The following is a 24,608-nucleotide window of genomic DNA, read 5'->3' as shown; positions in this document are numbered from 1 at the left end:
ACACTAAAAAAATAATATAGCCTATAAATAGTCTTATGTCAATTCATGGCAGATTTTGCTTTTGAAGGAGTTCAAGTCATCCAGTGATTTATGAAACAATTCCAGTGCTCAGAGTTTCTTTGATTTTGAAATTGCAGATAAAGTTGCAGACTTTTAATGCCTTAAAGGATCATTGGGAGAACATCTTTTCCAAGAGAAAAGGTAATAAAGTATAATATTTAGCACAGTACTATAGAAATAACTGACTCAATATCTCTCCATGTGTAGATGAGAGGTCTTTTTTTTTAAAAAAAAAGATTTATTTATGCATACAAGAACTGAGGTACAGGCCAGAGGTATGGGGGGCAGGGTGAGAGGATTCACCAGAGACAGAGTTGGGGACAGCACAGGCAGATTGACTGAAATACACTGCTGAGGGGAGCAGCAGACAAGACAGGAGAGGTCTGCCCTGGCTGGGGATCAAATTCGTGCCGTAGTGGCTGCGGATAGCTTCATAATGCCTATGCTTAACCTCTTGTGCTACCAGGGAGGCACTGAGAGAGCTCTTTTATCCTTATATTATTTAGGTCTAGCTTAACAAATTACCCCCAAAGTCCAGGTCTTAGCATCTGGAACAAAGTGGAAATTTAATATATATTTTTACTAATAAAATTATAGTTTCTTGGGCATTTGTACATATCAGGCATTATGCTAAACATTTTACGTACAGTTTCTATTTTAGGACTGACATCAACCCTATAGAAGCTATAGAAGATGGGCTAAAATTAGCCCAGACTCGGAAGCTTTGACTGAGATATGTCCTAGGACCCACTTATGGGGGAGCAGACTGTGCACTGTCTTTTAAAAGCTCTGGCATTCTCAAAGTGTGATGCATTCTGTAAAAGAATTTCAATCTAAAATGAAATTGAAGGATATAAAATGGAGAATCTCATATATGTAGCCTCAGAAATACAAAGCTTAAGAATGAAGAGACCAATTTCCTGCTAATGCATGAGTCACAGAAGATCACATTTATCTCCTGACCAAAGAACATATGTTGAGAACATCTCACCATCCTGAAACCCATTAGCTTACTTCTTGGACTCTGGCTAGACTCCTCTTGGCACCTCTTGCCCACCCTAAACCCTCAATGGGCTTGTGTGTAGCTTGTTACAGGTTTCCCAAATTGTAGTTCCATTGCTATTCCTCAGTAAACTCAACTTCCAGCAATTCCAGCCTGTCTCAGTTTACTTTATTTAGATTGGCAATTCATTTATAATTTGTTTTGCAAAATTTTAATACAAGTCACCATTTTCCCAATGTCAAATGTATTTTATGGAAATTGATATATTCAATAATGAATTAAAATTATCGCTTTAAATGAAATAAACATGTTTACTTTAAAGACTATTAAAAATTAGGAAGAGAACAATAATATTTCAAAAAATTAAAATACAACTATGCATTCATTTCATTTAATGTAGAAATATTTTTCAGCAGTGTAATCAAAGAGTCTTTGCAAGGTCATTTTTATCATTAACCATTTATGTTATAATTGTTGTTTTAAGAAAGAAAATGACTATCATATTAAAAGCTCCTTTTTAAAATCCTTTAAAAACTTTTAAGTGCTTGTAAATTAAACATGAGTGTATAATGCAGGCTTCTTTTCATTCTGCCAGACTTCAAAATCCAAAGTACAGATAAGACTAAGTCCTCCCAAAAGGAAAAAAAAAAGGCACTCAGAAAGTTAGGGAGTTCATACACAGTCCAGTTAGCTTCTTTATTAAACCAATTCATATGCTCAATTTGCATGAGTGATTTCTGCAAAACGAAAGGGATAGGAACATGACAAAATTCTTGAGAACAGGTGAGGTGGATTCTTGGAACTGATCTGCATGTCTCTACAGCACTGCTTTTAAATCCCTATCTTCACTCTTAAAGCTGCGTCACCCCCACTCAATCCTGCTCCTTGTCTTAATTGCAAATCCCAGGAAACTAAACTGATTGTACAATTCCAGTAAGAGGCAATTAAAGTAAATCCTCAAATTAAGAATGTGAGAAGCAGCCCACGTAAATGCTTTCACAAGCTACTGTCAACTCTAACAACATCAACCCAAGGAGATCCCATCAAATGGGACAGAAGCCTGCTATGTTCCCTACACTGGGAGATAAAAATGAAGATGACTCCATTGGCAAGAAGTTCATAATCTGGGCCTCCTGGGTGGCGCAAGAGGTTAAGCACTGTTATATGGAGCAATCCCCAGCCTCTGCAGGACGAGTTTGATCCCTGGCCAAGGAGCTACCCACATGGTGCAGCAGACCTCTCCTGACTCACCTGCTGCTCCCCTCAGCAGTGTCTTCGGTCTGTCTGCCTGTTCTGCTCCCCACTCTGTCTCTGGTGAATTCTCTCACCCTCCCACGCCTCTGATCTGTACCCCAGTTCATGTATAAATAAAAATAAATCTTAAAGAAAAAAAAATTAAAGAATTCTTAATCTGAGGAGATAACCCTGAGATTAATCACGTAATTAAATGCAGCGCTGCCAGGAGGTGTGCACGGATGATCATGGAGTAACAAAAGCTGAGGGGAGACACCCCTGTGGTTACTTGTGTTAGTGGCCTAGTTGCCATAGTAGGGGGAGGAGCACTAGCCAGACCTTGGGAGTGGGCGCCATTTTACCATCCCCTTTCTATGGGGCCTACATTTCAGCTGCCCTGATTACAGCAACCAGCATTGGGGAGCAGACTCCCTGAGAGGGGAGGGCTGCGGGGAAAGCAGGTGCAGCTGATCCGTAAGGTTGATGTTTAAAATACTGAAGAAAGGTGCGCGGGCCTCTCTTGCTTGTTCAGCTTCAATATGCATGCACCCTGGTAATGCTTTTCTCTTCCATGCTGGGTGGTTACATGCTCGCAGACCTCTCCTGACTTGCCTGCTGCTCCCCTCAGCAGTGTACTTCAGTCAGTCTGCCTGTTCTGTTCCCTACTCTGTCTCTGGTGAATCCTCTCACCCCCTCCCCCACACCTCTGGCCTTTACCCCAGCTTTTGTATGCATAAATAAATAAATCTTTTAAAAAGAAAAAAGATAGAGGAGGCCAGCCTGATTGTTAGGAGTGTAGTGTCTGTGATTAGACGTCCTAGGGGATACCGAACCAATACGTGGATTACTACCTGATATATTGTTGTTATACGTTTTAATAGACCTAGTTCATGTCATTCTTACAACACATTTTTAAAGTTTCACAATCTCACTTTATAAATAAGGACATTATAAGGCTTGCTTGGTAATTTGAGACCAGCTGTATGAAGGCTGAAGTTTGAAATGGTCATGCTTCGCCCCTCCCTTTCATTGGTAACCTCTCAGTTCAAACATTTTGCTGAAGATTTGAAATGAGCATATCAGAAACCGTGGCAACCACAGAAACAATCCGAACACAACAAATGTATGTGGGATGAAAATGTATCCAAAATACAGCGTAATTCAGGACAAGTAAATTAGAGGCCACTTCCTTGGGGGATTTAAGAGCTTAAGTGGAGGTTTGAATATGAGCTCCCAGGTAGACAAACTAGGATTTTTTGATTAACGGAAAAGAAGTTTCTCAGCAAAAGTTGGCCCTGAGTCATTTGACTGTCTGTAGAGAGCTATTCAATAAGTTACCCTCTCAACTTCAAGTTGGCAATTTGTCTACTGAAACTTAAGAATGACAATGATAATAATGGTTACTATTTATTGAACAGGAATCATGCCAAACATCATGTTAGAACCTTTCTGCGGGTTATCTGGAATCCTCTCATCAACCTTTCAAGGTGAGATTTATCTCTGTTCTATAGATGAGAAAACAACAACAACAACAAAACTGTGGCTCAGAGAATTTGAGCAACGTGTCTAATTTGCAAAAGATTAGTAGAGCCAGGATTTAACTCATCTTCTTTTCCATTAGGCCATCTTGCATTCATTAGACACTATTATTTCATTTTGCCATGGGAAACTAATGGAGCACACTGACATGATGTAATTCTAGTCAAAAGCAAATGCTTTCTATTTTGGTTAACATGCAGCCTTGTTTCTGCTAAAGGTGGCAATGAATAACAGGGTTCCCTGAATTAATGAGATGGGATGATATGTCTAGACTGTACTCCATTTGTGAACCCGACATTGTTTTGGGACTAGGTTTTAAACCTCTGACTTCGCTTCTTTCTGTCTTGTTTTAACATTTGTTACATGAGAGTATTGGATTAGAAATCTAAGGTTCATCACACCTCTGTGATGCTTGGGAATATGTTCTTACAGTCATTTTCCCACAGGACTGAACCTTGCAACCTTTGGGTGTTCTGGATTTCAGGTGTTGGTTTCTAAAGACTTATGTAACTAAAGGACCCTCTATTTCCATGTTTGCAAGGGTTGTATTTCTTTGCCTGAGGTGTTATGCTCAAAGTGTGTCTCTTCTCAAGAGATGAATGAGAAGCTCCTAGTTATCATTAGGTTATCCCAGCTCAGGAGTTTATCAACTTGTGCTGTTTGATCGTCTTATTACACTAAACAGTAAGTTGGGCCTTGTGGTTTTGTAGCTTTCTCACAAATCATCACATTATGGTAAAAACGGAAGTGTAACAGAGAAAGTTATCTCTTATTCTGAAGAGATAATAAAATTCCAAGAACTTCTTAAAAGTACATCCTCGGGGTCCTCAGAAACCTACATTCCTGTGTGTCTTTCTCCATCTACCAGGCAGAATCTGAAGGGGGGGTTCAGTCTGCTTTCTTTCCTCCACACCTGACTGATAAGGGAGACATGCCAGTGCTGAAGCATCTGGCTCAGGCTATATCAGGCTGTGTCAGAACTCGAAGTGGGAAGAGGTGAGTCCGAGGGCTGAGAGCTAATCTAGTTCAAGCTGGCCCAGATCTCCCGCCAGATCCAGGTTCAGTGACTGTCTAGCTTCGGCAGCCAAGTTTCCATCAGCTTTGCCATAATTAGCATGCACCCCGACGGTCATTTCTTAGTAACAGAATCCAAAACCAAACAGGAAGGTGAGTAGCTGACAGAGCTTGGCTTTCACTTCTGGGTAAATCGGTAGTCATGGTACAGAGGTGCGCTTTCTGAGTCTAATCGCAAACCAGCTAAAACAAATGGAATGAAATAAGAGAAGGTGTGTTAGCAACTGCTCTTAAATTTCCTCTGGTTGTGAGGATTTGTCTTAGATTGGATTTTAGACTCTTTAAAGTAGTAGTTGCCATGTTCAACTTTAGATAACCTCATAAATCCGGAAGTAGCTAATGTGATTCATGTGGGGATCAGTTATGGTAATGACCTGTGTCCAAATGCTGGTTTTATGGACATACCTATTCTGAGAGCTGTATTCCTATGAGAGCAGAGCTAGTCATGGTCTCTGCAACCCTGAGTCACAGCTCCTTACCTAAGGAAAGCCTATGAGCTAGTCTGACTTGGTAGTTGGTCTGACTTTTTAGACTCTGGGCCAACTTTACTCAAAGTCCAAACTTTAGTATTAATCACATCTAAAAAAAAAAAAAATACCTTCACTGTGACATTTAGAATATTTGACCAAACATCTGGACATCATAACCCAACCAAAGTGGCACATAAAATTATCACACTATATGATGGGAAAATTCTCATTACAATCTTCTCCTTCAAGAATGTCTTGGTGGGCCTCCCCGGTGGCGCAGCGGTTGAGCGCTGGGTTGCGAAGCTGCCCGCAACCTCTGCACCATCTCCAGTTTGATCCCCGGCCGCCAGGCGAGGGTCCCTCATGGCGCACAGACCTCTCCTGCTGCCCGCTGCTCCCCTCAGCAGTGTACTTCATCAGTCTGCCTGTTCTGTTTTCCGCTCTGGCTCTGGTGCATTCTCTCACCCTCCTGTGCTTCTGACTGTACCCAGTGCTTGTATAAATAAATAAATAAATAAATCTTAAAAAAAAAGAATATCTTGGCTATTCTTAACCTTTTACATTTTCATAAATATTAGCCTAGAAAAAGCCTGTCAATTCCATATGCCACTTTAAAAATATTTTTACACAGATTGCCCTGAATTTGTGGCTCAAATTTGGATTTATTAAAATTGGAAATGGAGGTAAATGAGGACTGGAGGAATCAATGTCTTTAGCCTGAGAAACTGAAAGGAAAATTCAAAACAGGTTGGAAGAAGATTCAGCATTTGGCCCTGAGCTTACTTGGTTTCCACTGAATGTATAAATTTGAGAGTTGTCAGCAAATAAAGGCAATTAAAACAGGCTAGATGAGATCTTCCAGTAATTAATGCAGAGAGAAGAGAAGTAATCATAGGATTAATTCTGAAGCATTTAATGTTTAGAGATCTACAAGATAAGGAGGATTTAAAAAAAAGAACAAAGGAAACCAAGAAGAGAGTGGTTTCTCAGAAAGCTGAATTAAAAGAAATATTTCAAGGAGGAGAGTCATCATTGTGCCAAAAGCTGCTGGTACATCAAATAAGCTAAAGATGTTTCATTGGCAATAAGATTTAGTGCTGTGGACGTCTTGGGCGTATTGGTGGTAGGTGGGGCTGCATCATCTAAATAGAGTGATTTTGAGAAAAAAAATAGAGTAACGGGAATTAGAGACCATATTTTCAAGGAATTGAGTACTGCAAAGTTACAGTGAAATAAAGGAGATTGCAGTATCCTGGGAAAATTGTTTGCTGTTATTTGTTTGATTAGATGGGAGATACTGCTACATGTTTCTGAGAAGGGTAATAACCAAGAATTCATGAGAGAGGAAAGAATTGATATTATGCCTCTGATTAATCATCCAGCCTTTATTGTTTGTTCCTGGCATTTGATTTTCTTCTAAAGGGATTTGCTAGTCAGCTTTCTTTTTTTTTCTTTCTTTCTTTCTTTCTTTTTTTTTTTTGGATGGTCAGTTTTGTTTTTTTTTTTAAGATTTATTTATTTATATAAGCACTGGGTACAGTCAGAAGTGTGGGAGGGTGAGAGGATTCACCAGAGCCAGAGTGGGGAGCAGAACAGGCAGACTGAAGTGCACTGCTGAGGGGAGCAGCGGGCGGCAGGAGAGGTCTGCGCGTGATGTGGGACCTTCCTCCGGTGGCCGGGGAGCAGCCGGGGATCAAACTGTTATAGGACAGGGAGAGGGGCAGCCCAAACTCTGCAAACCTGCATATTCTAAATGGGTTCTGCCATCCGCCGCATCAACACAAAACATAAGAGACTTTAATGGGAAGGAACTTTAATAAAACTAGGAAACAATACAGGAAAGGCAAAGAGTCTAGTTTCTAAATGAAGCACCCAAAGTTGCCCGTCCCCTCGTGGGTAAAACTCCATCCATATGGAATTGGCCCAGAACAAGGCCCCAAAGCCTGCCACAAGTCTAAGGCATCATCCAGTGGGGACCCACAGAAAAGGGTCAAACCAGACAAGGCCGGAAGGAAAAGAGCAAAATCAACATCAAGATAAAAGCTGCCATTGTCACCTCCCCACGGGTCTCACCCACATCTGTGTCACCCAGTCCACAACCAAAAGACAAGCGCAGTTTCTTCACGTGTCTCTAAGCTCCATGCACCTCCTCCAGGTCTCCTTCTGGCTCCATCCTGCTTCCTTCCTCAGTCTCTGCAGCGTCTTCTCTTCCTGCTCAGCTCCACCCTCCCTTGGGTGGGGCAGGGAACCTGGAACCGCCCCCTTTCCTGGGGACCACCCTGTTACAGAACCGGTGTTGCAGAGGCTGTGGACAGCTTCACAGCCCAGCGCTCAACTGCTGTGCCATCAGGGGAGGCCCGGATGGTCAGTTTTGTTTTTGTTTTTGTTTTTAAGATTTATTTATTTATTTATTTATACAAGCGCTGGGTACAGTCAGAGGCACGGGAGGGTGAGAGAATTCACCAGAGCCAGAATGGGGAGCAGAGCAGGCAGAAAGACCAAAGTACACTGCTGAGGGGAGCAGCGGGCGGCAGGAGAGGTCTGCGTGCCATGTGGGGCCCTCCTCTGGTGGCCGGGGAGCAGCCGGGGATTGAACCGGTGCTGCAGAGACTGTGGGCAGCTTTGCAACCCAGCACTCAACCGCTGCACCACCGGGGAGGCCCAGTTTTTTATGCCCTTTCTTCTCTGCAGTTACAGAGATGTCTTCTCTGTAAACTCCTTATAGGCAGACACTGGGATTAACTTTATCATTGATGGATAGATTAACTTCATAAAGTTAATAACTATGTGATACTTAATGAGTTATTAGTTCCCAGGGGCTTGTAAAGCTTGGAGAGGCTCAACCTTATTCTTTAACACAAAGGGATGGCTCTCTCATGATGGGGATTTTGGAAACCTATAGTGATTGTTTTGGAGAATAGAACAGGAATTCTTCTGAACTTTACCATACATTTTGCCCAAAATAATTTTTTTTTTACTCATGTGCTAAGAATCCATGTGACATTCCAAGTGTTAAAACTTACCTGTGCTACCCATACCCAATTAACATACCCAATCACTTCAATAATAGATTTGCCTGTTTGCACATTAAGAAAGTAACATCCATGCCCCTGCTCCCTGAGACAATTCCTCCCTAAGCAAAGGCCCCTCTGATATGTTTTCCTGAAGAACAGCACTTTCTCCCTGACAATTGGAGTGGTAGGCACGGGCAATCAGGAATCCTTTGGGTTTACCAGTGACTAACAGGACAATGGAGAATATAACAAGATTCTCTTTCATTCTCTCCTAAAAGAATTCCTCTTCGTGTATGATCTCCAGTATTTAGGAAATTGCTCATGTAATGTAAATGATCTAAGTAGTAGGATCATGATTAGTCACTTCCCTTTTCAGTCCTTTCATTACCATCTTTAAATAGTCCTCTTTGCAACTTGCTAGAGAACACAGCCAAAAGAAGCTAAGGCAAAGAAGGCAATTTAAAAATAGGCAAAATACCTGAATAGATATTTTTCTAAAGAAGACATATATATATCATTAGGTATATAAAAATATGTTTTACATCATTAATCATCGGGAATGAGATTTTCACCCTGTGATACTAGATACTGTGGTTTACAATAAGACATATATAGTTGGTCTCAGTCCCCATATGACACAGAACTCCTAATACCTAAGGGATTTACTATGTGATAATTGTCTTTATATATGTTAATTAGGTGAATTATGTTTAGATATGTTAATGAGGTGAATTTTGCAAAACATCTAAGGAGGGGTACTGATGGCAAATGGGCCAACCATGGTATTAGGGGCTGGAACTTTCAATTCTATCCCCTCTGATTTTGGTGGGGGAGAGACTAGAGGTTGAATGGTTGAATCAAACTTCAATAACCACTAAATTAATGAATCATGCTTAGATAATTAAGTCTCCATAAGGACTCAGAACTGGACTCAGTGAACTTCCTAGTCAGTGAACATGTGGAGATCCTGGGAGAGAGGTTCATCTGGAGGGGGCATGGAAACTCCCTGCCAGTTTCCCAAACTTTGTGCTATTCCTGTATATCATCTGACTGTTCCGGAATTATAGCCTTTATAATAAACCAGTAATCTAGTAAGTTAAATGTTTTTTCTGAGTTCTTGGAGTCTCTCCAGTAAATTAAAGGACACCTAGGAGGAAGGAGGCAGTGGAAACCTCTGATTTATAGCCAGTCTGTGAGAAGCACAGGTAACAACCTGGACTTTCCACTGGCGTCTAAAAGGGAATAGGGAAGTCTTGTGAGATTGAATTCTTTACCTGTGAGATCTGATGCTGTCACCATGTAAATAATGTCAGAATTGAGTTGAATGCACGGACACCTTCTTGGTGTGCAAGAGTTGCTATTGGTATGGGGAAGTCCCCACCCATCCAACACACACACTGACATTGGAATTGTGTCCAAGAAGCCCAAAGAACTTCATTCCTGTTTATTAACAAAAACAAATATTGATTACAAGTATTGGTGAGGTTATGCAGAAGGATACCTTACATCCATTGGTGGGAGTATAAATTATATAGCCATTACAGAGACAAAAATATGGAAGTTCATCAAAAAAAAATTTAAAGGTTGACTTGTCATATGATCTAGCAATCCCACTCCTGAATCCTGAGTGCATATGTGTAATCATGTGTATGTGTGTGTGAAGGAATTAAAATAAGTATCTGGAAGAATTACCTGTACCATGTTCATTAAAGCATTTTTCACAATAGCTAAGGTATGGAAACACCTAAAGCATCAATGGATGAAAGGATAAAGATGTGGTATATAGACATACAGTGGAATATTAGTCATGAGAAAGAAGGAAAACCTGCCATTTGCAACAACATGAATGGATTTTTTGTTTGTTTGTATTTTTACTGTTTTTTTAAAAATTTTTTTTTAGTGAGGTAACATTGATTTCATAGTTGTTTATGTATCAAAAGTATCATATCTCCCCCCTCAGGTGTTGTTACCATACCACACCCACCACCAAGATACCCGTATTCCTCTACCACAGTCCATTGTGTCCCCTTTCCACCTTGCTCTTGCCTCTTCCCTTCCCTCTCCCTCTCTGGCAGCCGCAGTTCTAGAATCAGTTTTCTAAGCTTACTTCTTAGTTTGACTTTACCTGGTCCTTTGTTTGCTTTCTTGATATTCCACATACATGACACCACACGGATAGTTTTTGAAGGCATTATGCTTAATAAATAAGTCAGTCAAAGATAAATACCATGTGATATCACTTGTGTGTGAAATTCAAAATAGTTGAATTCTTAGAGAGTAGAATGGTGGTTTTCAGGGGTATAGAGTTGAGGAATTGGGGAGATGTTCTTTAAGGCTATGAACTTGCAACTATTAGAAAAATGAGTTCTGAAGATCTAATATACTGATAGTGAATGTAGTAACAACACTGTTAGTTTCTAAGGGTATAGCTCTAAATTGTTCTCACTACAAAAAGAAATGATAATGATATGATATGTTAGAGGTGTTCATTAATTCAAGAGTGCAGTCACATTGCCATATATAAACATATCAAACTAACACATTTTGCACCTTAAACTTATACATACAATGCTATTTGTCAATTTATATTTCAATTTAAATAAAAATAAGCTTAGAGGGGCATTCCCTCAGAAAGGCAAACATGATCTCACTTTAGGAAAAAGCTGGGAACAACCTGTCTTTTTCAGGCTTTTTCCCCCTTGTACTGTTTTCCATATGAAAATAATATAACAGAAGATTTGGACTGCTCAAAAATATTTCTCAATACTCTAACAAAAAAGAATAATCTGTTTCCCTCTGGACATTTTCCACACTCATGCATCCTTTTAATATCAATGAAATCTTATGCCCAATTTGAAAGTCTACTTTTCTCAGTTATATTATAAAATTTTTTCATGTTGTAACTTAAATATCCTTTACAGCTGCAAGTTATGCCATTGAGGATACAACCTAATTTGATTAACCATCCCCTATTCTTACACATTTACTCTCTCCTTATTTTGGGGGCGGGGGAGGATTGGCTAAAAGAACAATAGCACAATATGGTGAATATCTGTGTGCATATAAGAGTTTGCTTTAATTTGGATTGTTATATTAGACTAGGATTAACAAGGGTCAGGTGACATAGTCTGGATATTTTAGATAAATGACCATTTAAAAAAATAGAATTGATTTTTTCCCTAAGTTTTAGGTCACAGATAGAGAACTAGAGGAAATTTTTAGAAACATTTTGTTTATAGGTGTGGCAATGCAGGGCCCAAGAAGTAAATTAGCTAGTCTTATACATTAGATTATACAAAAGGTTGAGATTGAGGTTTGATTATAAAGCTGATTAAATGGCAGTACCAGAACTAGAACTGATTTGAGTATTTTAAACAGTCTCAAAAAATAATCCTTTCCAATCTTGAAAATGTAAGCATTGAATTAAACAGGCACCAAAGCAGCTTGACTCCTCTGTCACTTTACAGTGAGCATATTTTGGGCAAAAGTAAGATACACTTTATTTTAACATTTTAGCAAATTAGTGATGGATGATAGAAGTGTTTATGAATATAAGAAAAGAACATTTTCTGATTGGAAGGAAGTTAAATCTTTGGATCATGTAGAAAATGGTTCAGGGATTGTCCTATTAGCTTGAATAGTCCTGTTAGGTGGAATAACTGTGATTAGGAAAATCTATTCCATAAATAGCAGACTTTGTAATTCGTGACAAAAGAGAGAAAGGAATATAATTTTTTCAGGAGACAGTAATCATTACAAAAATCCATTCATAGGGCCTCGATGGTGGTGCAAGGGGTTAAGTCTCAGCACTGTGAAACTACCCACAGCCACTGCAGCACTAGTTTGATCCCTGGCCAGGGAGGTGACCCACATGGCGCAGCAGACCTCTCCTGTCTCGCCTGCTGCTCCCCTCAGCAGTGTATTTCAGTCAATCTGCCTGTTCTGTTCCCCACTCTCTCTGGTGAATCCTCTTACCCCCCACACCTCTGGCTTCTACCCCACTTCTTGTATGCATAGATAAAGAAATCTTAAAAAAAAAAAAAAAAAAAACAACATGAGCATAGTAGAGCTTAAAGCACTGGTTGCTGTTCTGCATGGATAGGCTCTTAGACTAGTTTGCACGTCCTATTTTGACACTTGTAGGTGCCCAAGTTGGCAGAGGGTGGCAGACAGCAGAGAGGGATCAGGTGACAGTGCAATATTAAGGTAGTGACAAGGAGCTTCTGCTTGACTTAAAGCAGAGACTTCCGGAGCACCCCTTTCTTCCTGCCAGGCACCAGTGCTTTTGCCAGCAGCACTTCATACCCTAGACCTGGAGATAAGCAACAGGAGGTGCATAGTGACTCGGGTGTTACTGAGAACAGATCATCAAAGTCACAGAATGGGAAGGGGCCTTTGCTACCAGGGGAATCCTGGAAACTACAGAGAGATGTAATAACTGGGCTTAGAGAGCTGACAGAGACAGCTTTGCCTTACTTACTAGCCAGTCTCAGGGTGAAGCAACCCTCTTTGAGTGACAGACAGAAGATCCAATTCCAAATTGTTTAAGGAAAGGGCGTTTTCTTATATGTGCCTGTGTTGGCAAATTTTACTAATTTCTGCAAGCATGACTAACTTAAGAGACCCAAGCTATGTGTTAAAAGATAAACGGAGGCATAGTAAATGTTTTAAGAGTTTACTGGAGCGAAAATCAGTTCAATCAGGCAGTTCTAAAACCGGAAGTGGTTAATAGTGGCCTGACGACAGGAACCCAGGGAATAGACCTCGTGGAGAGTGCGGGGAAGCAAAGGCAGCAAATTATTGATTGACTATAGCTTGAAGTCTACTTGGCCCTTGGTACTGGGTTGTTTTTAGCTTTTTGATTTTGTAACCTAGAGGCATTTACAAGCTTAGATTTCGGTTTCTTTACAAAGGCCTGCATGGTGTTAGTGCTACCTCAGTGGAACTGCCTGCTTGTTTAATTCACTGGACACATTACCAACTTGTCTCTCCCAGTCTTTTTTGGCTAGACTGTTGTATTGGTGAACTGCTTTGAAGGCAGCCCACTCTTTCCTGCCACCACCACCATTCTGGTAAAATGGCAAGCCTTTCTTTAGTACTGTGGGAGAGTGGCTCCTTCAATTCCAAAAGTGAGTGAATTTAGACCCATTAGCATGATTCCAAACCTCTTCCCTAAATCCAGGATGATAGTGGAAACCTTAGGGAGTAAGGCGATAGAGGCTGACCCTAGTGGACCCTTGAAATCATGGAGTGGGGGTGAATAGACATGGAATGGAACGGGGGTCTCTGGGGTGTTAGTATTTCTTTTGCATTGTTACAGCTAATTCTCATAATTACCCAGTCTAGGGATTTGATTATTTTTATCTGTCACAGAGTGAGCAAGAATCTTGATAGAGCTCCTGGTTTCACTGTTTGACTACACCATCCACTCCTGAAGGAGAAACCACCGTGAGTGCTGGTTGATTTAAATATCAAGTGCTGATAATGATAAGCTAGACAAAGTCAACATCACCCCTTTATTCCCCTTCTTATGATCTCTTCCTTCAACTCTTAGATCTTGGCTACTCTTTTTTTGTGCCAAACCTTTCTCTATATTCTCTTACTCTTTTCCTGATGGCATTTTTATTGCTCTTTTATATATTATGTATGAGTCTATAACCAGAGGATTATACAAAGCTCAGAAACATGTGCCATGTTTACAGTAAGTAGTAGACTTTGTTATATTTCATGAAGTTCAATTTTGGGGCTCCTGAATTATTGACCTAGTGAGTGATTAAATGATTAAGGACAATATTCACGGACTAGTTGCTATCTAACCAACACCAAACTGAGCCTTCTGCAAGCACTGTTTCATTGAATCCCCTCAAATAAAGTCAATATATGTGATATAATTAGCTTCACATTATGATCAGGCAAATAATGCAGAGAAAGGTTAAATAACTTACCTGAAGTTGCAATCCTAATAAGTAGAGGGACTAGGATCTGAAGCCACGTAGTCTAACATCAGAACCCATGTTATATAATATTGCTTCCCATTAAGTCCTAAAATGCCATGAAGGGAGAGTAGGCTGCAAAAAGCTGAGAGGTGAGAGGGTCAGAAAGGTGTTCCCGAATGGAGAAAAGGATAAGAACCCGCCCTTAACTGGTGGGGTGGTCTCTGGAGAAAGGAGAAAACCAAAGAGATCCCTCTGGACAGGAGATCAAAAGCCATCTGGAAAGCCAGATGGAATAAAGCAGCAGGGAACAAAGTGTTTCCAGTATTGAGAAGGTATTGAGGAAGCTATCAGACAACAGGGGAAGGGAAGTCAAACTGGAAAGTCAGGGGGGCTAGCTGAAGAGAGGAAAGGCAGTGATTCTTCGCTGAAATTTCAGATCCCATGTGAAACTGGGATATACATATATATGTTATATATATTATATCAATATAGATATAGATATATATGTTCTCTATCTTGCCCAGTGAACAGGGGATTGTTGTTTAATGTCTGAAGTTTATGTTCAGTCTGAATGAAACATTTCATTCTAGCGTGGACACTTACAAGCCCACTTACAAGCTTCATTCAGTAAGAAAAAAAAAACACTTGTTTATTTCTTTGCTACACTTACGGTCTAATAATGCTTTCTTTTTCCTGTAAGCTGTATGCTTCCTAAACTGTGTCTGTCACTAAAAGAACTCACACTAAGATTTGAAACTTACTGCATCAATGAGAGTATTTCAGCGGTGTCAGTAAGTAACTGTTGGATAAAGGATACAAAGCTAGGAAACATGTATCATGTCCTTCCAAACATCAGGAGGATTCTTTTCTCCTCTGAAGCTATCCTACATGCAAGATGAAAAAATTCACCTCCTAAGAGAAGAAAAATAAGCCACCTAGAAATTACATAGGATGTCTGCAGAAAAGGGAATCATTTCTCACCTGCTAGAATGATTGGAAACAATTTATGATGGAAAACCACATTTTAATCCTTCCCCTTGGCATTTAAATTGAATTTAAACACACTTGGGCATGCCATGTCTGTTTACACACACACATGCACACACGGTTGCTTAAACTTCATTTACATTGATTTGCTTTGCACTGTATAGCAGCACTGAATCATTCCAAAAATTTAGCTTAATTCGAAGGTAAGTATTTTCAGAGAATTGTCTTAAAAGTTGTTTGTAGTGTTATCAATGGTACTTGATAACATTGCAGAAGATAACTCAGGGTGCACAATTCACTTTGCATTAAGATTTGAAGTAGCTCAGGCTTCATCTGTGAATATCCCTCAACTTGTAAATCACCGGAGCATGGACAGCGTGCCTTGAGCACAGAGTTGCCCTTTTGTGTGACACGGAGTCATCTAGTATGAGAATTCCTTTTTCTCCTTTCAGTTTGTGTTAAAAATTATTTATTAATTTTCCCTCTGGTAAAAGTAATTCCAGAGTTTGCCTTTTCCTTTTTCTTTTGAGGGAAAGAGGTAACTTTTCAAGCAGTTTCCTTCGTCATTTTAGGCAGCTGGCCAGTGAAATATAGACTAAACAACAGTGAGGATATTAATTTTGCCTCACTATATGTGCACACAGCCAGTGATGCATTAAGTCCTCATGCCAGACTGACAATAAAAGGGCTGTGTAATTGTCTAGAGTCCAACGTCACTAACGGTTGTCTGAGGGAATTGGAAAGAGATAAGAGAACAGACCTTGGGGAATAATTTTCAAATGGCTACAAAGTGATGGCAGAGCCAGACTCATACCTACATCAGTGGGGTGTTCAGAGAATTAATCTCTAGTATCTTTAATGCTGCATGTGAGAAGAAAAAGTTCAAAATGAACCTAAAAGAAAAACACCCATATTCACGGATATAGTTAGTGTTTCCTGGCAGCAGAAGAGGCTGGGTGAAAAGAGGATTTAAAAAAGTCAAGCTTATTATTGAAGTCTACAAACACACAGATCAATTCACAAATCATATGTTAGAGCATGATGTTTAAATGTGAGCACTGTGTAAAAACAACTCTCAGGTTAACAAGCAGAACCTCACGTACCCTCCAGGGGACCTGCCCACACCTCTATGTCATCACTCTCTTCCTCTTGGTAAACCCTACCCAGCTCTATCATCAGATTACATTGATTTTTTATGAACATTATAAACAGACCATACAGTGTGTATTCTTTTGTGATGGGCTTCATCTTAATTCAGTATTTTATTTGCTATTTAAGTGTGCTCTTAGTTCATTCATCACATAGCTGGATAGTGTTTGCAGTGTATGAATCAACCACAATATATCTGTTCAACTACTGAGAACATTTTAATAGAAGATGTTCCATTTAGCTCATTCCTCACATAGCTGTATAGTGTTTGCAGTGCATGAATCAACCACAATGTATCTGTTCAACTACCTAGAATATTTTAATAGAAGATGTTCCATTTTGTTTTCCCTTTGGCTGCACCTATACTAACATTGGGAGTGATACAGAGAAGATTAGCAAGGCCATTGCACAAGGATGACACCCAAAGTCAGGAAGCATTCCACATTTTTGAAATGTTGCCATTTGTGACAAATACATGGAACTGGAGTGCATTATGGTAAGTGACCTAAGTTAGAAGAGAGAGATAAATATCAGATGATATCACTCATTTTTGAAATACAGAGAAACAAAACAAAGGAACAGACAAACTAAACCAAATAAATCCTAGAAATCTGGCTGTAGAATTGAAGCTACCAGAAAGGGGGAGTGGGGTAGGGTGAAAAATGGGAGGGGACTAAATCTACTCTGGTGGAGGATTCTGGGTGCTTTGGCGGTGAGTGTGCTATCGTGACATACATCTGAAGAGGTGGATCTCAATAAAACAGTGTTATAAGCCAATATTACCTTAATAAAAAAAGAAAATAACCATTCTGTATATCACTGAATTTGATTAGCTAATATTTTTTCTAGGACTAGGACTTTTATATTTATATGCGAGAGATTGGTCTTTTGTTTCTTGTTATGGTTTTTCTATACTTTGGCATAAAAATTATTCTGGCATTATAAAAACAGCTACTCTGTTACTGTTATCTGAAAATATTTCTTATAGAGAAAGTATTGTTTCTTCCTTAATTTTTGGGAAGAATTATTTGGCAAAACATGGAATCTATTTTCTTTTTTTTTTATTTTTTTTTTATTTTTATTTATTTATTTATTTATTTTTATTTTTAATTTTTTTAGAGGCATGCTTTATTTATTTATTTATTTTATTTGTTTGTTTGTTTTGTTTATACATGCACTGGGTACAGTCAGAAGGTCGGGAGGGTGAGAGAATTCACCAGAGCCAGAGCGGGGAGCAGAGCAGGCAGAAGGACTGAAGTACACTGCTGAGCGGAGCAGCGGGCAGCAGGAGAGGTCTGCGCGCCATGTGGGACCCTCCTCTGGTAGCCGGGGAGCAGCCGGGATCGAACTGGCGCTGCAGAGGCTGAGTGCAGCTTCGTAACCCAGCGCTCAACCGCTGCGCCACCGGGGAGGCCCGAATCTATTTTCTTAATAACCCTGAGAGGTCATGGAAATTTCTATTCTGTCCTTATGAAATGTTCAATTAGTTTTCTGTTCTCTTGACCCTATAATTTCAGAGCTTTACAATGTCTTCAGAGGGAGATATATTCTGTGTTTGATGTCCTTTAATTCTCTAATTCAAGCATTTTATGTGCAACTCCCCAAAGCTGCCCTGGTTTTTCTGACCCCCCTTTAAGGCACAAGAGTAGTTTTCTAACTTATATGTGCATTTCAGGATCAGCAAATGTTACCAGGGAGAGCTAAAGATCACCAGATCACTTCAAAAAGGATCCTTTCCTTCTAAATGCTTCCTTCTAAATGATAACATAGATTTTAGCTATGTTCAAATGTATGAATTTATCACTTTTTTTTGAGTCGTAAGTATGGCCTTCCATGAATAACTCCATTCTCTTTAGAAGTTGAAAGGAGGATTTTTGAAACATTTTTTTCTTACATTTGCTTTGTGCTTACTAATTAGAGGAAGAAGCTCTGGCACCACATAAGTAACTTATCTGCCATCCTAAAAGATGTCTTTTGGCAAAAGGCTGATTTCTTGGGAGGGGCTCTAAAGACTCTTTGGAGGTTGGTTTTGAAAAGGATGTTTACATGTAAATTAATGTCCGGGCACCTATCAGTAAGACATGAACTCCTTATCCCTTTATAATGGAGAAGGCAGAACTGAATTTGCATACTTTAGTCTACTGTGCCTTTTCTGTAACCTCTCTAACTGATCTTCCCCTGCTCTTTCCCAACCTCTCTAATTTTAGCTAAGCTATTTAAGCTGGTGTCTGAAGCCATGTGAATGAGTTGCTCCACACTTTGAGTCTCTCCCATAGATACAGGGGGTGTACAAGTTATTAAACTTCTTTCTCACTTTTGACTTTTTGACCTTTCCTCTTATCAATCTGCAAGTTGCTTATTTGATTACTTGCCAGCCTAGAAGAATCCAGAGGGGTATGGGATGACTCATTTTGTGCTCTGGTATTAAGCAACCAACCAAAAGTGTATACTACAAATAGAGGCACATGTTTAACTCAGTCACCTTTTATTTTATTTTTTTTTAAACCTTTTTTTTTAATTAATTAATTTATTTATTTATACAAGATTGATTGATTGATTTGTACAAGCACTGGGTATAGTCAGAAGTGCGGGAGGGTGAGAGAATTCACCAGAGCCAGAGCAGGGAGCAGAGCAGGCAGAAGGACCGAAGTACACACTGCTGAGGGGAGCAGCGGGCGGCAGGAGAGGTCTGCACGCCATGTGGGACCCTCCTCCAGTGGCCGGGGAGCAGCCGGGGATCGAACTGGCGCTGCAGAGGCTTCAGGCAGCTTCGCAACCCAGCGCTCAACCGCTGCGCCACTGCCACCGGGAGGCCCTCAGTCACCTTTTAAAATGGTAAACCTATGTAAATTGTTGCCAATAACTTTCAAGCATTTCTTAGTATAATGATGCTAAAATAGGATCATTTTGTGGAATTGTTAAAATCTACCTCACTTTTAAGGGGACAGAATGAAAAGTAGGGAGTAAGAGATGTTCTTTATATGTGTTCTTGACTATAGGTGTTGTCTTTGATTGCAAAAAATAATTTCATAAAAGCAAACAGCTTATATACGAGATAAAGTGGCTTATAGAATACATGCATTGTCTAATAATTCAAGGACCTAATAGATCTAGAACCCAAGTATCCTTAATCCTAGAACAAGTCTAGAAAAAGGCAGTTTACCTCTGAAAAAATAAAACAACTATATAGTATTGTTACTGGATTTTCATAAATATTTATGTAATAGCAGCCTGTAAAAATTCTACTTATAAACTATGAAGTTTTCTTTATGAAACCTCATCCTGTATCTCTTTTGTAATACATTTCTTTTGTAGCTAAAAGGTTTGAATCATCTTCCTGTAAACATTTCTTCTGTAGGAAATGAGAAGTCCAGAAAGAATTTAAAAAACTTAAGTAAAGAGATTCCGTGTAGGGCCTCCTCGGTGGCGCAGCAGTTGAGCGCTGGGTTGTGAAGCTGCCCGCAGGCTCTGCAGCGCCGGTTCGATCCTCAGCTGCTCCCTAGCCACCAGAGGAGGGTCCCACATGGCGCGCAGACCTCTCCTGCTGCCCGCTGCTCCCCTCAGCCTTGTAGTTCGGTCCTTCTGCCTGCTCTGCTCCCAGCTCTGGCTCTGGTGAATCCTCTCACCCTCCCGCGCTTCTGACTGTACCCAGTGCTTGTAGAATTAAATAAATGAATAAATAAATAAATCTTTAAAAAAAAAGAGAGATTCGGTGTATACACTCACACACCCAAACACATATCTGTATATTTATGAAACACTACTAGCTAAGTGTGGAGGCTACATTAGAAGAAATGTTTACAGGAAGATGATTCAAACCTTTTAGCCACAAAAGAAGTGTATTACAAAAGAGATACAGGATGAGGTTTCATTTTTTTTTTTTTTAAGATGTATTTATTTATTTATTTATACAGCACTGGATACAGTCAGAAGCGCAGGAGGGTGAGAGAATTCACCAGAGCCAGAGCGGGGAGCAGAGCAGGCAGAAGGACCGAAGTACACTGCTGAGGGGAGCAGCGGGTGGCGGGAGGGGTCTGTTGCGCCATGTGGGACCCTCACCTGGTGGCTGGGGATTGAACCAGCGCTGCAGAGGCTGTGGGCAGCTTTGCAACCCAACACTCAACTGCTGCACCACCGGGGAGGCCCTAGGATGAGGTTTCATAAAGAAAACTTTATAGCTTTTAAGTAGAATTTTTACAGGCTGCTATTACATAAATATTTATAAAAATCCAGTCACAATACTATATAGTTGTTTTATTTTTTCAGTGGTAAACTGCCTTTTTCTAGACTTGTTCTAGGATTAAGGATACTTGGGTTCTAGATCTATTCGGTCCTTGAATTATTAGACAATGCATGTATTTTATAAGCCACTTTATCTCATATATAAGCTGTTTGCTTTTATGAAATTATTTTTTGCAATCAAAGACAACACCTATGCTCAAGAAAATAATCATTAAATATTTACCTTAGTAATAATCCTGTAAGTAATAAAAGTTTCAATTGTAAAAAAAAAATCTACCTCACTTTTTAACTAAAATTGTTTTTTAAAAGATAGTCTGAATAACAAGTAAAAAGGCTGAACAAACTGAAAACTGTTAGGCACTATGCCAGTTGCTAAATATTGAAAAATAAAATGTATCTGGCTTCAGAGTTCATATTTATTAGGGAATGACGTGAATCAGATAATTTTATCTTTAATATTTTCCAAAAGAATGAATAATTGGCTAAATTATTATGAGTTTATGAAGACTTTAGAAAGTCATCTAAGCCATACCAGGAGAGAGATCAGGAAGTCTTTGGAGTATAATTACATGATGTTTGAAGAATGATAAGGAAATAGACAGATTTGGTGAAAACAGAAGATTGATCTGATGTCCCAGGTAAGGGAAAGGCAGTGATAAAGCACATACTTTAGGGAAATATAAGAAGTTGGAACAGTTATCAGGTAGGAGTAAAGTGGTAGAAAGTCCAAATATTCCTCTAAGGAGTAGAGAGTGACATGAAGTTACATATGGTGTAGGAAGGTCAGTCATGTGAAAATTAAATAGAGGGGTAAAGATTAAAAAGTGAGAAAAATTAAAGTTTAAAATACGGTGTTACTAGTAGTGTTTGATTGAGATGGGGACAGACTGAAGACACTGAAATGTGGTCCAAAATCCCATTGTCAATAATGACATAAGTTATGTCAATAATGACATAAATTAAGTACTATCTTTGTCAGGCAGGATTTTGTCATTGTCACTTTAAATTCCAGAGAGTCTGTGAAATATATGTGTGTGTGAATGAAAATATTGTTTCCTAATTTTTAATAAGTTAGAAATAGAACTCCCTGCTAACATCATCTTTTTCTTACTGATTAACTAAAATTGAATGATAATAAATTATCTTTGTGATAGCTTTTCTGGAAGAATCTTTTTAACTAAAATGTGGACAAGTTGTAATATAGCAGATGCATGGGGGACATGCCTAATAAAATGTTTCACTGGCACTCTAATATTTTGCAATATTTTATAATGAATTTGTAACCAATGGACTTGTAACTCGTTTTGAACAAATGGGACACTAAGTGACTCAGTTGTTCTAGCAGAGATCTGGAGAGGCATCTGATGAAAGGATGGAACTCTTGCTTAGCACACACTCAGGAACTGTCAAGTGGAGAGAACAGGCATATTGAAGAAAATTGGTGTCAATATAAAAAGAAGTGAAATGAATTTGGTGCCCAAAATAATCTGATAGTGCTGTTGACTTAATTTGCCATATTTTTACTCAAATTCAAGGGATAAAAATAGTTAAATGTAATTTATTAATTTCTCATTGTGGAACCAAGCTTAGCCAAGGTTTCGCCATTTTGTGTATCCTCCACCTTGATATGTTAGTCCTTGTACAGCCACATTCCGGAGATAGTTTCAACAGTCACAAGCCTCACTCTACTTGGTGACGAAAAAGCAGACCATCCCAGCCACCAGTGAGGGCAGTCTTATCCGTAAATGGGACAGCATCTCTAACCGTCCAATCAGTTTGAAACTGTAACCGCGCGCGCTGAAATGCCTTTGTAGTAGCCAATGAGTAATTGCCAGCTTGTTTCAAAATGCGCGCCTGCTTGTGACCCTATTTAAGACCCCTGCTTCCTCTGTTCTGGGCTCTCAATATCTGCCACTGCATTGGTAGGTGCCTTGAGCCCGGACTCGAGTCTGTAATAAACTCCCTTTTGTGTTTGCATTGTCTGTCTTTGGATTCTTGGAGGCTATGCTTGCAGGCTATTCTTGGAGGCTAGGCTATGCGAGTCTGCTGATCTTGGGCACAACATTCATCTGTGAAGGTTTTATGAGCTTAATTTTCACGTGTGAGGAAGCAAAATCAAGAGCAGACTTCACATGCAGAACACCCAGCTAACATCCTAATTTAACCACCAAAAGCTGTGTGACTTTGGGCTAGTGACACACCTTCTCTGTAGTAGATATTCTCATCTGTCACATAGGGGTAATAACAGTAGACATTTCATAGGGTTGTGGGAAGATTCAACAAATTAATATTTACTTGTGTGCTCAGAATAGTGCCTGGTATATAGTCAGTGCTATATAAAAGCTTACTAAATATATAACAGTAATAAAGGAGGAAAAGGGAAATATTTCACTCTCAATAAAAGCATGTTTCTTTTCCTATTTTTTCCAAATACATAAAAAGCTTTAAAAATCTTTAGATAAAATTTGATTTGGGTCAGATAGCAATTTCCTTTTTAAAATAGTTTTCCTCATTTTCCCCTTCATATCCCTTCCAATTGTATGAAAACATTTTCTACTTATGTTAGAATATAAACCTGTGTATATGTCAATATTTGTAAGTATAAATGGTTCTTTATGTGAAAATACATATCCAAGCCCCTCTGATTATATTCTTTGTTACTGTATAATCCCTGTGAGCACATTCATTTCTGGTGGGCTGACCAGTCAATACTTTCTGGTCTGAGACTCCTTTTCTGGTCTGGGTCCACTTTTGACAGGACAGAGCTGAAGACAAAAAGGAGCAAGTACTCTGATCTAGTTCTGATCTCTCTTGCTTTCCAAAAAGAAATAGTGTTTATGTTAGAGTATTTGGCAAGTGAGAAGTATATTTTTTTGAAGGCCGGTTGTTAAGGCCAAATTTGCTTAGGGTGGGGCTCTGCTCTTGGCTTAGAAGTCACATTCACTACTGGCCCCTTAGCTGCAAAATACAAATGGCCAGTTATGCTCAAACCAGCGGCTGGGCTGTTAACAGTGCAAAGAGAGAAGGTTCTCAGCAAAGTGCTTAAAATACTGGCAGATTGTAGGTGTCCGAGGATCTCCATTCCATGAGGACCATTTTATCACAATACAGATCTTTCCAAACTTTTAAATTGGAGGCACTAAGGTGACTTTTCAACTTGGCAATTTACTAGGATGGTGATGCTCAATGAGAATTAACCATCCTGGCAAGAAGAAAATGGCGTGAGCATTTGTGTTGATTCTGTAAACACCCTGATACTCCCCATACTGATCCCCATACTATAACTACATGATGAGAGTTTTTCCAAGATGTTGCTAGGGCTTTCATCTTAGCTTTCACAGTTGAAGCTAACTTTTTATTTTGGTGCTTTTCATAACAACTGAGGGAGGAGAAGAGAGGTTGTACAGGCAGAGCCTGGGAGAGAAGTGTCTGTGTACTGCAATTCCTTTATCTTAAGATACTCCTCTGCTTTTGCAGCTTCTTGGAAGCAAGATGTACAGTACAAATCACCATTACTTTAAATGTGGTGTGTGTGTGTGCTTATTTTCTGCAAAGAGGAATTAGCTTGCACTCTTTTCTCCAATTTCCATTCTCTAGTTTTAGGATTGCCTCCCTAAATTGCCACCGGAAACTGCTTCCATCAGTGGGGAGGTGATTACAGCGATGGCCCACCCGCTGAGTGTAAAGCGTTTCCCAGCAGGGTGAGCTTATCCCTTTGCCATTCATTTTATTTCTCTTCCCCTCATCCCCTCCCTCAGTGGAAAGAGCTCTTTATATCTTTATTTCCTTCCTCCAGAGCACACCATGATAAGCATGCCCTGCTGTGTATTTTGTCTCAAGGTCTTCTGGTTGCTTTTTCACTACGCTTAGCAAGATGTTCAAGCGCTTATCCACTCCAGTT

This window comes from Talpa europaea (genome assembly GCF_964194135.1).
Source record: "Talpa europaea genome assembly, chromosome: 3".
NCBI classification, from domain to species: domain Eukaryota; kingdom Metazoa; phylum Chordata; class Mammalia; order Eulipotyphla; family Talpidae; genus Talpa; species Talpa europaea.
This window is presented reverse-complemented; position numbering follows the sequence as displayed.